The sequence below is a fragment of the Alligator mississippiensis genome, chromosome 1 (assembly GCF_030867095.1).
Source record: "Alligator mississippiensis isolate rAllMis1 chromosome 1, rAllMis1, whole genome shotgun sequence".
In the NCBI taxonomy this organism is placed as follows: domain Eukaryota; kingdom Metazoa; phylum Chordata; order Crocodylia; family Alligatoridae; genus Alligator; species Alligator mississippiensis.
In genome coordinates, this window is record NC_081824.1 from 93,578,426 (window position 1) to 93,596,995 (window position 18,570).

The following is an 18,570-nucleotide window of genomic DNA, read 5'->3' on the forward strand; positions in this document are numbered from 1 at the left end:
TAAAAGCGAGTGACAGGTGAACTTTAATATTGCTTCAGGCCTAAATGATTTATTTGCCTTGGGGTGGGAGGAAGGGTTGGGGGGGGGGGGGGAAAGGGATGGGAATGAAATTTTAATGGGTTCTCTCTCACAGCCCTGGAGCAGATAATAAGGGGAAGTTGATCTAGTGAATGTAAACAGAATGATCCAGAATGATCCAGGGTCCATAATGAATCAGACCATTCTGATCTGCTGTGGTGTTTCTGAGTTCTCTGCAACAGAAGAATTGCTCTATCATTTTTCTGTAGTCAAAAAAATATGTGAAAGGTAGGAACTGGTATTTCCCAAGGGGTGCCTTGAGTCGAACAAGGTGAGAACCAGAGCAGTAATATGATCACAGAGCAGCCCAAGCTCCAAGTGAGTGAAATAGAGTGAGCAGGAATTCAGGTAAGCACTGGAAAATGTAGCATGCAAGTTGATTTAGAAACTGTGTGTCGCAGGGCACCTTAGTGCCTGCTCCTAGAGAGGAGAAACTGCCAGGGGGAGAGAGAGCGCCCTGGTGGAACATAGCCGCAGCTGAGGGTTGCCAGGGTAACGAGCACAGCTGCAGGTTGCCAGGGCAACCGATAAGTATCAGCTGGCCAGAAGGGGGCAGGGCCTGGCCCTTATAAAGCCCAGGGCTGAGGCCAGGCTGGCAGTTCTCTGCCAGCAGCCAGAGAGGCAGGAGCTCCTGAGGCTAACAGCAAGTACTGCTCGAGCGAAGGTTAAGCCATGATGTTAACTTATAGCCAGGCGGCTTTGGGTTGTGTTTGGAGTTATAGCCGGGAGGCTTGAAGTTGTGTTTGTGTTATTACACCCGGAGGCTTGGGTGAGGCTGTAGGGGTTGGAGGAGGCCTCAATCATAGGTACCTCATAGGTGCCTCATATAGGGACCCCAGAGAGTGTGGGGTGCCCTAGCGCCAGTGAGGGCGCAGTCTAGCGCCAAGAGGGCGCATTATTTTCATAGCGCCAGTGAAGGCGCAGCTTGCACGCCAGTGCAGGAGCAACTGGCGGCGAGGAGCGCGGCCAGTGGGTCGTGGGCGCAACCAGTAGGTTGCAGACAGGGGACATAGACCCTGGATCGCATGTGGGGTACATAGACCCCAGCCCCAGAGCGAGGGGCGATTTCATTGAGAAGCCCAGGGTGGGCACAGCAAGCCCCAAAGAGGGGGAGTGCCACATTGTATTATTGAGAAGCCCCGTGGGGGCACGGCGAGCCCCAAAGAGGGGGAGTGCCATATTAGAGAGCCCAGGACGGGCACAGCAGAAGCCAGCAAGGGCATCACTTGCGGGGTGTGTAGACTCCAGCCCCAGGGAGGGGCGATACTGAGGAGCCCTAGAGCGGGGTGATACTGAGGAGCCCGGCCACAGGCTAGTGTGGCAACACCCCTCAGACCGAGGCAGGGCATTGCGGTTGCCCCAAAGAAGTCGGGGAGTAGCAGCGCGGTGAGCCGGGGTCAGAGAGGGCACCCATGCGGTTGGCCCGTAGGACTGGAGGCCTGCTAGAGAGTCTCTGAGTGGGACCACACCGTCAGGGAAGTCCCAGAGTGGACGAGAGTCCCAGTGAGAGGCTGGGCACAAGAGAGAGCCCAGAGTGGGCTACACTATAGAGGAGGCCCGGGAAGCGGGCGTGCAGACCTAACAACGTCTTTCCCATCTGCAAGGCTTGGGGCGTGGTATCAGGGGAGGTAGGAGCCATGCATAGCCCATAAGGCTGGGGTGCCTAGGAAGCACCCATTGTAACGGGAGACCCCCGGGGGGTCCGGAAGAACCGTGGGGACAGAGGTCCCGAGCAGCCGTGCCCAGGGAAGACACAAGGCAGCCTCCCAATCTTATATTTTTCCAACAAGACATGGCGGGCGAGAATTAGAGGGTGCCCTTGGGCCGGCCTGACACGGAGCGAGGGACCTCGAGGAGATCACAGCCCTCCTAAAGGACCCTGCCGTGACACTGTGGAAATGGGGTAGAGAAGGAGAGCTATTGCCATTAGACAGCCTGCTGAACGGGAAAAATCAAATAATCAACAGATTTTCCAGGCTTAAACCTCTAGAAAACTGGAGGATTTCCAAGCCTGTGAAGTTTACAGCAGAATTATTCTCTTGCAGACCCTGAGATATAATGCCTTTGGATGAGGCACAACCCATAGCAGGTAACAATGTAGGGGTGCCTACAGCCAGGACTTAGGACCAAAATACAAAGGGAACAGCTTCTCCTTGCTAAAGGTTGCGACTAACTTCTATTTCCCTTAGACTTGAATTTGAATAAGTGATTTGGCTTGAAAATGCTTAGTCTTATTCTTTAGGAAGTAGTGATTACTTCTGCAAAGGTAGAAGGAAATTAACCGAGTGTGCATTAAATTACTCTGATTATAGATGTTTGCTTGTGCCTAACTTGTGTCACTTATGTCACTTGTTCAAAAATGTTTTTTTATGGATATAGACAAACATCCTTGAAAACTTCTGTGGTGTTCCTACTGAAATCAATGAGACTTGGACCCAAACCTCTTCCTATTGATGTCATAAGAGGGTTCTTTTTTGCAATAGATCTCTGTAGGAACTGATGTTCTTGCACCATTGCTCTATAGAAAAAGAATACCATAGCGTGTTGCACAATGTTAACACCAGTATTCCACAGAGATTTTACCAACAATTAAATTGTGTGCATGTGAATATATTGTGTGTGAAATATATATATCATGTAAATCTGTATGTCATGTATCCTATTTAACGTGTGTGTGTGTGTGTGTGTGTGTGTGTGTGTACACAAATGTGCACACGCACACACCTTAAGTTAAATAGGATACATGATATACACAATGGGATACATGAGATACACATAAACATATACTTATAGATATATATGGTGTATAGGAAACTCTTACGCATTTCTGAATTACTTTAGAGGTCATCTAGTTCAGTTCCTGCTCTGGGCAGACTTCTCTCTAAACCATCTCATGATACACCTCAACAGATAATATTTAGTTATCAATACCTAACAACAAAAATAGTACATGAAAATACCAATAGATGATATGGGACAGAGCTAAGGTTATTGTGTTGTGATGAAATATGTATTTCTTTACACCTGAAAAGTAGCATGCGTTTGCTTATGATGCAAGCAGGAAATGGTAAGATTCATGGTGTTCTTAGCCATTGCTTTTGTGCTTTTAAGATAGGGACAGGCAATTTATTTTGGGTGGAAGGCTGCTTACTGAGTTTTGGAAAGCTGTCGAAGGCCACATTGGTAGCCCCCCACCCCCTTAACAGGTGCCCTGCCCCCTGGTGGCCATCTTGTGACTGGAACTCTTTCCCCCTAACCTCTGACCTTTGTCACCAGAACTCCCTCCCCTTGCCCCCGGAAATACTCCTTTCAGCAAGGGTTTTTGCCATCTCAGAACGAGAGAAATACCAAATTATATCCTAAAAAGCTAACATCTACAACATTCATTAATTTGATTTATAAAATATTTTTGTCCTGATTTCCATGTGTTTGTGTAGTGTACACAGAGGTAATTGCATGGTAGCGTAAAATGAAGTCTTACCCTTGTATGTTGTGGGGGGGGTGGGAAGCATGGGTATAGGTTTGTGGGGGGCTGTTAGTGTATGGGTATCTGGGGTGTGGGGGAGGGTGTGGGGGTAGGGTGAGGAAGCATGTGAGTGTGTGGGTGGATATGTCGGGTGTGGGTGGGTAGGGGGTTTGTGGGGGAATGTACGTGGGGGAAGGGTGGCTGGGATGTGTGAGAGGGTGTGGGGGTCTACGTGTATGGCAGTGTGAGGTGGAGTGTGTGTGTGTGTGGAACTCACCCTATGAACCCTCTCTCTCTCTTTCATTGCTGGGACAGGCACACACATGCACACATCCACACATGTGCAAGTGCACATACACCTTCCCACTCCTGGCCCTGGGGTACCAGCATGGGTCCTGTGCTCTGGCAATTTAGCCACGGCCCATGTGGTACTGGAGTGGCCAGCAGGCAGGCAGGGAAGCAGTGAAAGCTACAGCAGGCAGAGACTCCCGGTTGGGGGGAGGATGGGGAGTGGGAGGGGGCTGAGAGTGGGCCAGGGCTGGGCTGGCCTTGCTGGTGAGTCCTGCCAGCTTCCCTTGGGTCCTACTGCCCCTGTCTCCTGTCATCTTTGACAGGCAGCCAGGAGCAGATAAATATACATTTTTCTAAATTTTTTTAGGGGCCCCATGGGCCGAATAGACTGGCCTGGCAGGCCGGTGCGGCCGTGGGCCATATTTTGCCCACCCCTGTTATAAGTCCTTCCATTTGGCAAGTGACATGACAGACAGGTCCACTGTTGGTCATCTGAAACTTTAAGTGGTGTTTTGAATTTTTAAATTTTTTTAATGCAGTCTTGAGGAATGGATGCCAAACTCCCTTACCACGTTCCAATTCATATTACAGGAAACTTTTGAGATTAAATCCCATACATTGCACTTGAAAAATGTGTCCTACTATGTATCAGTATATATCTCTTAATCTGAGCAATGTGGTTTTCTTTTTTTTTTTTTTTTTTTTTTTTTTTTAAAATAATACTCATCCACCATGATAAGTAAGGCATATGATTTTTCAAAAATATCTATGAGAGATTTTTCTTTGGGTTTCAAAAAAAATTCTTTAATTTTGTTCACTATTTAATGACTGCTCTATTTAATCAGTCCTTCTTAAGAGCTCCTTGTAAGTATATAAGCTGAGATGGGTAAGAACAGATTCTAGCATGTGCCAATTACTCATCTGAGTTTGTTTATAATTTAACAGAACGTAAAATATCTCTAGAAAGAAGAAAAATACACAGAAGTATCATAGAAAGAGAGCAGATTTCTAAAATCTTTGCAACAGTATTGTGAAGGCAATAAATAAACTACAGTCTTGCTGCACTGAAACAATTTTACAAAGATATACGATTAACCAAGTCTAGCAGTGCCAGTAAAGGTGAAAGAAACAGCTTAACTGAAAAATATGATCCCTATGAAAAAGAAGAGTAACTAAGTTTTAAAGGAAAAATACAAAGTGCTTTGTAAAAAATGTTCTAAGAATTCCAGCTTCCTGAGCAAGTCTGCAGACATGAAATTGGGACGGATTTTGAACACATTGAATTAAGAAGGATCTTGACAGACTGGAAAGTTCGGCTAGAGTTATCAGAATGATGTTCAATGCAGAGAAATACAAAGTGCTACACCTCCAGAGGAATAATCAAAAACACAAATAGAAAATGGGGGGCAATTGGTTGGATGACAGCTCTTTGAAAAAGGACTTGGGAGTCTTGGCAGACCACAGACTCAATCTGATTCTGCAGTGTGATGCAGCTACACAAAAGGCAAATGTGGTTTTGGGCTGCATCTATAGATGCATTGGGTGCAAGACATGGGAGGTGATAGTGCAGCCTCTCTACTTGGCACTGCAGTTCTGGGCTCTCATTTTAAAAAGGACTGGGAAAAGTTAGAGGGTCCAGAGGCAAGTAACAAAAGTGATCAAGGACTTGAAAAGCAAGTCATACAAGGAGAGACTGAAGGAGCTAGGCAAGTTCAGCTTGTGGAAAAAGTATTTAAGAGCCTTCAAAAGTTTGAAGGGCTACTATAAAGAAGAGAGCACCTTTTCTCTCTAGTTGCAGGGAGGAAGATGTGGACCAATGACTTGAAATTGCAGCAAAGTAAATTTAGATTGGATATCTGGAAAAGCTTCTTCGCTGTTAGAATTGTGAAGCAGTGGAATAGACTGCCTAGGGAAGTTGTGAACTTTCCATCACTGGAGATGTTCAAGAAGAGATAGGACAGCCACTGGCTGGGGGTGATTTAGGTGTAGCTATACCTATTTTCTACCATGGGTATTTTCTGTGCTTCTGGGCTTTGCTGGTTGCTCCTGCCCCTCCCCCTTTTTCTGCTATATGTGTCAGCATGTTTTAAAGCCTCCCCAGAGGCTTTGGGTGCAACTAAGGCTGGGGACTTCAACTAGGTGTGCCTCAAGGGAGAGGAGGTTGACATCGTATACCTTGACTTCCAAAAGGCCTTTGATCTAGTATCCCATGATGCTCTCATGAGAAAATTGAGGACTGTGAGCTTAACCATGAGACAGTTAGGTGGGTAGGGAGCTGGTTGTGGGGTAGGACCCAGACAGTTCTAATGAATGGATCTGTGTTATCTTGGCGACAAGTGGGCAGCAGTATCCCTCAGGGATCGGTGTTTGGTCCAGTACTTTTCAACATCTTTATCAATGATTTGACTGCAGGGGTGAAAAGCTCACTGGCCAAGTTCGTTGATGACACCAAGTTACGTGGAAGTGCAGTCACGCTTGAAAATAGGCTGAAGATACAGGCGGACCCAGACAGGCTAGCAAGTTGTGTGGATTGGAATCAAATGAAGTTCAACGTCAAGGCATGTAAAGTGCTCCATCTGGGGACAAAAGACCCCCTATACTCCTACAGGCTTGGCAACGCCGAACTGACCAGCACCACAAATGAAAGGGACCTGGAGGTAATAATAGACCACAGTCTGAATATTAGCCAGCAGCACGATGCTGTAGCCAACAGGGCAAATAATACCCTGGCATGCATCAATCGATGCATCTCCAGCAAACTAGGAAAGTGATTCTTCCACTCTACTTGGCATTGGTGAGACTGCAGCTGGAGTACTACTTCTAGTACTGAGTGCCACACTTCAACAAGGACATGGTAAAGCTCCAGAGAGTTCAGAGAAGGGCCACCCGTATGATCAGAGACTTGCACGGCAAGCCATATGAAGAAAGGCTGAGGGACCTGGGACTCTTCAGCCTGAAAAAGAGAAAGCAGACATGGGACTTGATAGTGGCTTACTGTTACATCAGGGATGTACATCAAGGGCTTGGTGAACAACTGTTTACCAGGGCACCCTTGGGGAAAACCAGGAGTAATGGCCACAAACTCCTGGAAGACTTTCAGGCTGAACATTAGGAAAAACTTCTTCACAGCTAGGGTGTCCAGACTGTGGAATAAGCTCCCTTCAGAGGTGGTGCATCGCCTACCCTGGAAATCTTCAAAAGGAGACTGGACAGTCACCTTGCTGGGGTCACCTGACCCCAGTTGTTTTTTCTGCCTGTTGCAAGGGGCTGGACCCGATGATCTTCTGAGGTCCCTTTCAGCCTTGCAATCTATAAATATATGAATTTCTCCTGCTGGGAGCAAAGCCAGAGGTTCTTGGTTAGAGGATCTTGCCCTTCTACTCAGGGTCAGATCGATTGCCCTATTCAGGGTAAGAAAGGAATTTTACCCCTTGGTCAGATTGGTATGGACTGTGGGGGGGGTTTGCCTTCCTCTGTAGAAGAGGGCATGGCCCCCTGCCCAGGATCTCTTGAGTGTATATTGACAACATTTTATAGAAGCAGGACATTGGCTGCTGTGGTTCCCCTGCTTTGACTGTGGCAGGTTAGGATGTTAGGTCTATGTTGTTTCAGGGTTGACAGTAGTCTTATGTAGAGTTTTGATTATGGCTGTATGGGATGGCTTGGATAGGGGTGATCCTGTCTCAGGTAGGAGGATGGACTAGATGAACTCTAGAGGTCCCTTCCAACCCTACTTCTCCATGACTCTATGACAGTGCTAGGGCAAAGTATGTCACAAGTGATGCTATCACAGAAATACATGAAATCAAATCAATATGGAAATGGAAATATAATTGTTTCTTTAAAGCTGAGTATCATTTTTGCACTAAATCAACAGGCACCTGTGACTTCATGGGTGTCAGTACATTGCACATGATGGCTTCTCGGATAATCATGGTTATTGAGAGCCAAACTGAGATCTATTGTTTCAGAAAGAAACAGCTCTTATCACTTGACTAAAAGAAAAACTCAGTTAGCAGCATAGAGCTTTTGACACATACTGAGCTTTTTCTGAATGGATAAAATATGTGGAAACAATACAGAAATACAGAAGCCTATTGACTACAATACTCTAAACACATTGCCATATATTAGACTATCTAAGATATATATGAAAATGAATACTCTCATGTAAGCTATTTGGGACAGGGACTTTGTCTTTCTGTAGGTATAGGCTGTGCTTAGCGTATTGTGGATTTTAGAACAACAGTTAATACATATTATTTTGGAGTGGAATCTGCCAATTTTCAGCTCCACATACAAATATCATACATATCAGGTGTCTGGAACCTTTATATTTCTGATACCAGCCAAAATGCCTACGAAGTCCTAGACTCTTGAGTCACAGAAATAAAGTTGTGGAATAAGCTTGCTGTCCTGCATTTTATGTAGTAGCCTGAATTTCTCCTGACCCACCTCAGAAATAATGAAGTTCCAAACAATTTTTTTCATTTCTTCTTTCTTCCATCCCTGTGTGTTTCCTACTTTGTTTCCATTCATTCCTGCAGCTACTCGGGTCCTGCAGCTGCCCTTCATAACAAGAGATGCTGTAATTCCCAGGATCACATCCAGTCCTGAAAACTGTAATAAACTCCTTCCTGAACAGTAATTGCCATTTTCCAGAACCTGGACAGTGCGTGACTGGATGGAAACCAATGCACACTGAGGTCATGGTGACAGACCCATTAAGTACAGAAACCTTGGGCTTGTTACAAGATAACATTAGGCATTTGAGAACTGAGTCTCTGAACTACAGAAAAGAATTGTTTTACTACCCACTGAAGTCAATGAAAAGACTCCTAAGCACTTAAATGGGCACTTGAACTGTGAGGCACCCTGAGCCGTGGTTGGTAGATAAATCACATAAATACATGCATGCATATATAACTGACCAGAATACTGCAGAGATGCGAGGGACATGCCAGTTCTAGAAACATCACAAAGCACTACAGCACTTGAGTTTAATGGAGCACCTAGGTTAAAGATTTTAGTTGTGAGACTTTTATTCTTTCCTTGCGTATAAAATTGAAACATGCTGTGGGAGATTGTGATAAAAAGGATTGAACCTTAACTGCCGCTGAAACGTAGCTTATTGCATTTTGAACCGTCTGAATTTGAGTGGGGTGTTATCTGAGCCTGTTTTGGAAATTCACACTTTACAACCTGACAGGACCTGCCTCCTAAACAGAAGGGAAAAAAATAAAACCAGTAATTGGCAACATTGCCAAAATGAGGTGATTTTCAACTGGAAACTTACTATTTTCAACTGGAAGAACCTAAGCGAGGGAGCCTGCTTTTTGTTAAAAGACTTGAGGAAAAACAGGGAGATTCTAGTGAAACAAGCCATGAGGTTGAAGGCCACCTTCCCTTCTGGGAACCTCAAAAGACACTAGATCAGGGGTGCTCAACCTCTGGCCCATGGACCAGAACTGGCCCCTGGTGCCATGCAATTTGGGCAGAAGGGATCCCATGGATCCTATGGGCAGTCCTGCAGGCTGTGGCTCTGTATGCTAGATTGGGCCCAGAGGGCCTGATGCTGGTCGTATGCAGGGGCAGCACAGAGTTCTTTGGAGCCTGATCCCAGCTAGGTGGAGGCAGTGTGGGGCTGTGCACTGCTTTTGCCTGGCTGGGAATAGGCTCCAGGGCTCCACGTTGCCTCAGTCCAGCTCTTGTGCACCAGGATCAGACTCTGGCTGGGTGGAAGCAGAACAGGGCTCTGAAGCATGGGAGCAGTGCAGGGCCTGATCTGGCTCACAGACTGGCCTTGTGCCATTCATTTCGCCCTGAGCGCTAAAATTGTGAGCACTACTGCCCTAGATGAAAACTGAAAAGATAATGGACTCTTTTACTTGGTAGATTTTTATATAGTCTTTGTGACTTTATTACCAAAACATTTTAGCTGGTATTTAGTCATGCATTTTCTATACACTCCACCTTGGTTTCTGTGTGTTGGCCCTAAACAATGAAAAATAATGACACGAGCTAGATTCTAACTTACATCTTGTATAATAGAATGGCATGGGGTATATGGCAAGGCAATGAGAAGGAGAGAATGGTAAGAAAGTGAACAAAAGCTTTTGCATTCCACATGAGAAGGATTAAAAGGATAAAAATTGAAAAAAAAATCAACACTTTAGAAGAAAAATGATAAATCCTACCAGACACTGAAATTCAGAGGAATGGCTTATAGTGCAGTGCAATGCAATGCAGTGTGCAGACTAAGAAATCTTATTGATATTGGTGTGGATGCATGAGGTTAATAAAATACAAAGCTGGAAACAGAAAATGGCAGGGTCACTGAACAAGTCACTGAAGGCTTGCTGAGGAGGAAGAAGGGCAGCAGAAAACACAATGAGTTAATGTTAGACAAAGGGGCCAGGAAGAATAAGAAATGCTCCTGCAAATATATCAAGGGGAAAAGGAATACCAGAGTGGCAGTAGGTTCCATTAATATATGAGGAAGAGAAAGAAATTAATGACTTAAAAATGCCTGAGACACTGAACTCCTTTGTTAAATATGTCTTTGAGATGAAAAATGTATAAATGAATTTTGAATAATCAGTAAGGATGGGAGACACTGTTAAAATTACTATTGATAAAGAGCAGCTAATGGAATATTTGGAAAATGTGAACAAAGACAAATCATGTAGCTGAGAAACTATGTATCATAGAGTGGAAGAAATTTGCTCAGAAATGCAACAAACCACTGACTGTTATTTTTGAAAAATCATAGATAACTGAGGAAGCAAAATCCAATGATAAAGTAAAGGTGTTCCTGATGTCCAAAAAGGAAAGGAAAAAAGAACGATCATGGTAATTACTGTGCTATGGCTTGATCCTAGACTGCATCTGCAACCAGCACAACTTGGAAGATGTGAATGCATAGGCAGCAGTAAGCCACTTTTCTAATATGTTTAGCTTCCACTTTTCCTTGTTCCTGTGGATATTTGGATGTTGGCCTGTTGGGTTAGTTTCTGACTGGTCCGCTGTACAACTAACTGCCCCTTCAAGCCATCCATCCCCTTTTTGCTTGTCTTTTGACCTCCGAAAGAGAGGTCACAGAGGGATTCCTCTGTTGGCTATATAAATCCATCTTTAGGTTGATTTGCACCACCCAAACAGCACTGCAGTGTGATGGGGCCAAGGAACAGGCTCCGCAAAATAATGGAGCAAACAATAAAGAAGGAAAAAATATTGAAACAGATGGTGTGTCCCCATGAGTGCGCACATGCAGTTTGCAGCAGTTTGAGGTGATGCAAACTACATGTGGCACGAGTGCAAGCATTCACCGAGGTGCTAGTTTGCAGTGTGGTGGGGTTTTTTTGACACCAGGAGATTCCGATGTAAAAAAAAAAAAAAAAAAAACAACCCAAAAAACGCTAAGAAAGTGGCATGGTGCACTTGGCAGCAGCATGCACCACCAGAAACCAGAGCCTGGCTGGCCAGAGCCAGATTCTGGCTGCTGGTTAAGCTCTGAGCACCTGGATCACAGCTGTTGCTGCCCTGGGAGGCACCCAGGACCCCAGATAAGGTTGATGGGGCCAGCCCGGGTGCTGGCCCCAGCTTCCCCTACCTGACATGAGACAATTTGCCCCGTACCGCTCCCATGTGCAGGGGCGTGTGCAGCAGCAAAAAGCAAAAGCACAAATTTGTGACACTGCTATTTTTGCTGCGGCAATCTCACCCCCCTGCATGTGGGGATGTGCCCACGAGGCCCAACCTGCATTAATTGAATGTGAAAACTCCCCTGGACTTTAATGGTTCTTTGAGAATAATGGGACTGTGAGCAGTAAGCAGCATGAGTTTATAAAGCATACATTTCACTAGACAATGTTTTTGCTAAAAGCTGATGTAATTAGTAGGCTGAAGGTGAAGGCTGATGCTGGGACACAAAACTGAAAATGAACAACTTTTGTTGACACTATTAAAGATTATAAATATGCCATTTTGGAGACGTGTATCAACAGTACCATGCATGTTTATGGCACTTTATAAATCACAGGTATGCAGTATGAACTGCGTCATATGGTTCAAATGCATACTCAGCACCTTCACATTAAAATTTATAGTCATACAATCAATTATACCAATCCTGCTATGTGATGACATACCAGCCTTTGTTGAACTGACTGCTAACACTATTAGGAACTACTACTGCAATATATTTTGGTCATTTCTTCCACTGCATAGTTTGCTGTGCCTTTCTTATTGGCAGTGCTTGTGACATGGCCAGTGGGGAGATGGGTCTGTAGTCCTTAACCTGAACTCATCTAACTAATTTTAATGGGAGTCAGGGCTGAGTAAAGAGCTGAAGAAAAGGCTTTGGCATCAAGAAAAAAATATAATTTGTTCATGTCAAGATGGAATCATAATATATTATGTTACCACTTCTGTTTCCTTCAAAATAGGTTCCATTTCTAGTTGGGTTGGAGGTCTGATGCCGCAGACCAGCAGAGGATGGTCCCCCAGAGCCATGTTTCTCAACCTTTTAAGTAGCAAGTACCCTCTAACTTCTGAAAATTTTAATAAGTACCCCAACACACAATTTTCCAGGGGATTTTATACTTGCAGACTAATGTGTGCCATATGTTGGAAGAAGGGTTGTGTATATAAGACTGTGCTATGACAGATGTCTGCTCTGGTGTGGGTAGGGTTGCCATCTTTTACACCAGGGTGCACAACTCATGTATGTACCTGGGCTAGAGCTGATGTTGGCCAAAGGCAGAAGGGCTGAACCCAGTGCCACACAAAGGGTGACACGCCAAATTATTACTGGGGAATTTAAAGCACTGCGCAATGCACGGTGCACCAAATTTTTTGCCATGGTTTTGAGAGGAAAAGAGGGCAGGAGAGAGAGGAAAAGAGGTGAGAGAAAGTGTTGGGGTACCTGTATACCACCTACCTGTCTCACGTACCCCCAGGGGTACGCATACCACAGGTTGAGAAACTATGCCCCAGAGGACAGCTGAACAGAATGAAGACTCTGGAAGAGCCTCCAGAAAGATGTCCCTCTCCAGAGCTCTGCCTCTTTGTATACATGGAGCCCATGCAATGAAAGGCAGAACCAGAGGGACTGAAAATGTAGTGATTCATGTTCACCCTGGTAATCTTCAGGTATGACAGTTCCTGCTCAGTGGGAAGCCAGTGAAAACAAATATAGATAAGTTAAAAAGAAACGTACCTATTTAGCCACTGTCAATCTTTTTTCTTGTTAATTCTCTTTTGTGCATAGTTTGTTTGATCGTTTCCACTATCACATATGGCCAACTGGAATCCACTGGCAACAAACCCCTCTGCTGAATTGTCATTTATATTGAACAACGCTTATGCTGTTGAGAACTTCAAAATGAACTGTTGCTACCACAGCTGTAAAACTGTGGGGTCCTAAGAAGTGGCAATAGGCAATGGACCAAATTCTGCCCATGAGCAGCACCATCAGATCTCTTGGGCTCAACATTAATAAGGTTAACTTCCATGAAATCACTGGAGCTAAAGGGGGGATGAATTTGGCTCATTTGAATACAGCTATGTCAGTTGTTTTGGAATAATTATTTCTACATAATCCTTGGGCAGTTACTAATAATTTGGAAAGAAAGGTAAGAGACAAATGGCCCTGGTGGGCTGAGGCACTAGTCTCATTTGCCTAATGGTGGTATATGGACAACAAAACAAGTGAGGATTATACAGCCATCATTCACTTACTCCCTTGAATTTAAAGCATGAAGGTCAGGAAGAAAAGGAGGACAATGGGATGTGCAACTTATTGGTTAAAAACTCCTGCCAGCCAATGGAGAAGAGTACAGGTAATAAACCAAAACGTTCTGGCTGCAATTACAAAAATCAATCAGGAAATTCAAATGGCTCCAGATACACATCGGCTCCAATATTCCACAAGGGAAAGAACGACTTGATGATTCATGAGTGCTTCTAAGTTTTATTACCAACAGAGACATATTATTGAGCTATCCAAACACATTTCAGGTATAGATATGAACACAGGCATTGCAAACATATGCAAGCTTCTGCACTGTGCCTCTGCAGTTATATACAGTTGCTGCCTTCTGAACTAATAACAACCCAAGCCCAGACTAAGTGTCTTTTTGTCTTGGTTATATTATGCCTCTAGCCCTATAGGGGTCCAGTTAATTTACATATAATTCCACTAGGGTTGATAACACTTGCCATTTTAAGAACTTTTTTAACAATGTAGAACTTTGCCAGAGTTTAAGCATTCAGGCTGTAACGTCCTGTGCCTCTAACAGAATTATTTTGGAACATTTTAGTCAGATGGTTCAGCTGTTTCCAAAACTAAAACTAAGAAACCTGCATTGTTCTGCAGTGTCCTGGGACCTTTGCTTCATGAAGCACAGGCTTCTGAGCAAGGACACAAAATCTGGAAATGTGATCTTGGTGGTCTTTTGCTGTTCCTGGGAACACCTATTCAAATTGGGCCAAGATAAAAACTACAGTTTACACATAATCAGTGGAGACTCATTAGAGATTCACAGCTAAAATCTCCAAATACCTTGTGTGCTTTGAGCATACTCCAGCCACTTGGAGATCCTAGATGGGGCTGGATTATATTAAATAAACCTTGACTGAAAGGTCACAAAGGCACTTAAGACATGCAAAACTTCTTGAACGTGTGTCTGCTTGCATGATAAGTAGTAAGGTTGTAGTTACAGCCTACAATTAGTGCATGCTAATTTTAATCAGTGTTAAAGTCAACATGTGTACAAACCCAAATCTTTCAGTCTGTCCTCATAAGTCATCTCGTTTTCTAGACCTCTGATCAGTGTGGTGATCCAATAACTACATCTTTGATTTGGACTTTTCTCCAGGTTCTGATATGAGGCTATCTCTTACTCTGGTAAACCATATATTTATCACATCTCTAAGATGTCCCCATTCCTATCTATTCATGCAGCTAAATGTCTTGTACCGGCCCTATTTTTGCATGGTTTTTGTGCTGTTTTTGATGCATGCAGCCTTGCTTTGCTCGCATCCATCCAGGAAGCTGATGTAAACATTATTTTCCTAGCCTGTAACTTTGACATGTTGCTCCTCTTGGTGCATCTCTCTGTTAGGTCTTCCTTCTCTATTGCAGTCTAACAAAAGCTGCAAGGTACTGCACCTAGGGAGGAAGAACCAGCAGCATACCTCCAGTCTGGGGATCTCCCTTCTAGTCAGCACAGAGGCAGAAAAGGATCTTGGGATCAATAATGACACCAAGATGAACATGGGCCACCAATGTGGGGACGCGGTCACGAAGGCTAACTGCACCTTGTCATGCATCCACAGATGTATCACAAGCAGGTCCAAGGAGGTGATCCTCCCCCTCTATGCGACATTGGTCAGGCCACAGTTGGAGTACTGCGTCCAGTTGTGGGCACCCCACTTCAGGAGGGATGTGGCCAGCATTGAGAGGGTCCAGAGGAGAGCCACTTGCATGATTAGGGGACAGCAGGGCAGGCCCTACGAGTGGAGGCTACAGGACCTGAACCTGTTCAGCCTCCACAAGAGAAGCCTGAGAGGGGATCTGGCGGCCATCTACAAACTGGCCAAGGGGGACCAGCAGGCTATGGGAGAGTCCCTGTTCCCCCGAGCACTACCGGGAGTAACGAGGAATAATGGCCATAAGTTGACGGAGAGTAGATTCAGACTAGATATCAGAAGGCACTACTTCACAGTCAGGGTGGCTAGGATCTGGAACCAACTTCCAAGGGAAGTGGTACTTGCTCCTACCCTGGGGGTCTTCAAAAGGAGGCTAGATAATCACCTGGCCAGGGTCGTTTGACCCCAGCACTCTTTCTTGCCCATGGCAGGGGGTCGGACTTGATGATCTGCTCAGGTCCCTTCCGACCCTAACAACTATGAAACTATGAAATGTGCTTTGAGCAGTCACATGTTCAGGGTGAGTACTGCTCTGACCTGCGCTTAGAGGGTTGACAAGCAGGAGCATGGCTAAGAGCCAAGTTGGCTCTGTGTCTGTTCAGCTCACCTACTTTCAGGGGCAGGATCAGTGGCCTACATTGTGGCTAGCCAGGGGCTGGCAGGGCCTCTCAGCCCCTGCCTGGCCTGACTGGGTCCCCACTGCCCTCTGCCACCTGGATCAGGCCCAGCGCTACCCTCCATCCACCTCTTGATCTCCCTTCCTGCTCCTCAGGACTTTCCTAGTGTCCTGTCTGCCCTCACAGCTCCCCCTCTGCTCCCTCTGGTCCTTGTAGCTCACCTGCACCACTCATGTCCCCGGGCTCACCTATGGCTGCCAGCACTATCCCAGGGAAGCAAGCAGGGAAGGGGAACCCACTTGCCACCACCACTGCCACCACAGCTGCTGGTCACTGGTGCTGTCTGGGCTGAGCCCAACCCAGAGAGCAGTGGCAGGCAGGTTCCTCTTCTGTGTTTGCTTGCCTGGGACAGTGCCAGCAGCCACAGGTGGATCAGGAGCTTGTGGGGGGTGGGAGGTGGTGAGTGGGGATCTGTAGTGCTGGGGTGGGACAGTCCAATTCAAGAGGTGGGGGTAGGTGGCACACAGCATGGCAAGCCCAATCCAGGCTGGCAGGAGAATCAGGGGGAGGCCAGAATGGAAGGGGAAGAGGGATTCTTACCTTTAGGGCTTCTTCTGGCTGTCACTGTGGGGGAACATAGAGCAGCTGGGAGTGATGCCTCCTGGGATGCTGGAGGATAGCTTCCAACAGGTTTTGGGCTTGTGGAGCAGTCACACATGACTACAACATAAGCTGCCTAAAACCAGCTAAAGAGAATCTTTGAAGGAAGAGGATTATTTCTAAACCACTCAGAGGGCCCTCAGCACGCATTTACCATCCATCCTAAGTGTTAAATTGAACATGTGACACTACTGCAGTTATGAGCATCATAGAAAAGCCCTAACAGAATGTAGTACAGTAATTCTTTCTTCTCCTGCTACCAACTAATGTATTATTTTGTCCTGTAGCTTAAGTACTCAAAGTCTGTGCTACAATGCTCATGCTACAGGATGCAAAGCCTTCTGTTGATGCATGAGGAGGAGGAGGAGGATGTGTATAACTGTATATAATATAAATTTTATTTAACTTTATTTTCCTTAAAAAAATACACTTTGGTATACTATGTTAAAAACCTACTAAGAAACTGCTTATGTCAAAATCACATTATATAAGTTTACAAATCAAGTATTTGAAAGTTAGGAAAAAAATGTGTTTGCTGTGGCAATCTTAATGCCCCCTAATTCTTGTATAGTGGCACAGACTTTAGCTGAATGATCAAGTGCTATTTTTTATATGGAGCTCCTAGGCTCATAGAAAAGTAGGGCTGAAAGGGACCTTACAAGGTAATCTAGTCCAGCCCCCTGCTCAAGGCAGGATAAACCCTGGCTAAACCATCCTAGCCAAGTGTCTGTCTAGCCTGCTCTTGAAGGCTTTCAAGGAGGAAGATTTCCAGGAATTTCTCTAGGTAGCCTATCTCATAGCCAGAAAGTTCCTCCTAATCTCCAACCTAACTTTCCCTTGCTGCAGCTTGAAGCTATTGCTCCTAGTCCTGTCTCCTACAGCCACAAAAAGCCCATCTCCATCCTCTCTATAATCATCCTTCAGGTATTTAAAGACTGTTATCAATTCCCTCCACCCCCAACTTAAGTCTTCTCCAGACTAGCCTTTCCCCACATGTCTTGTTTTACAGGCCACTAAGCTTTTTGGTTGCTCTGCACTGGACTCTTTCAAATCTGTCCACATCCTTCTTGAAGCGTGGGGCCCAAAACTGGATATACTACTCCATATGAGGCCTGCCAGTGCTGAATACAGCAGACAAATAACTTCCATTGCTTTGCAAGTGATGCTCCTGTTAATACAACCCAGTATGCTGCTGTTGGGGTTTTTTCACACTGTTGGCTCATATTCACCTTATGGCCCAATGTAATTCCCAGGTCCTTCTCTGCAGTACTGCAGCCTAACCAGGCATTCCCCAATCTGTATTTGAGCATGCAGTTTTCCATCCCAAGTGCAGGACTTTGTACTTGCCCTTATTGAATCTCATCTGACTGACTGCAGATGATTTCTCTAGTCTACTCAAGTCATTCTGGATCCTAGCCCTCACCTCCAGATTCTGCAACTCTATCCAACTTGGTGTCATCTGCAAATTTGCTAAACATGAACTCAATTCCACCATCCAATTTTTAAAGAATGTATTAAACAATACTGGAATGAGGACAAACCCCTGGGGAATCCCACTTGATACCTCCTCCCAGGTCCACATCGAGCCATTGATGAATACTCATTGAGTATGATTATCCAACCAGTTATGTATCTACCTTACAGTAGTCATCTGCTTCATTCATTGACCAGTCTGATCACTCATGGAGGCAGAGATAATGTAGAACAGACACGTGATATTTCCTACCTTTTGGGAGCTCATTTTTGCAACCTCAAGTCACTTATTTCAAAGATTTTCCTCTACAAATCACATATCCAAATGCATTTTAGAGCAGATTTGGGTATCTTGCTTTTGTTGTTTGCTAAGCATGCCTAGGCCTGATTCTCACATGCAAATCAAGAATAATTCCATTCAATTCAGTGGGATTACCCTGGTGTAATACTAGCATAAAAAATCAGGATCCAGCCCTCTGAATCTTCCCTGTCAGTGGCTACCCAAATTATATAGCAGTTGAGCTAAATACCTTACAACTCAGACTCCTCCCA

The 18,570-nt window shown here is 45.1% G+C and overlaps 1 protein-coding gene and 1 long non-coding RNA gene across 2 annotated transcripts in view; one reads left to right on the forward strand and one right to left on the reverse strand.

Moving 5' to 3' along the window:
- SCML4 (Scm polycomb group protein like 4) overlaps positions 1 to 18,570 on the reverse strand; it is a 92,958-nt gene that overhangs the window by 16,862 nt on the left and 57,526 nt on the right. The gene's annotated exons all lie outside the window — the stretch shown is intronic.
- LOC132252140 (uncharacterized) lies at positions 687 to 14,484 on the forward strand. The gene is made up of 3 exons (XR_009463930.1): positions 687 to 742; positions 10,608 to 10,766; positions 12,283 to 14,484. It is a non-coding gene; the product is annotated as an uncharacterized LOC132252140 (long non-coding RNA).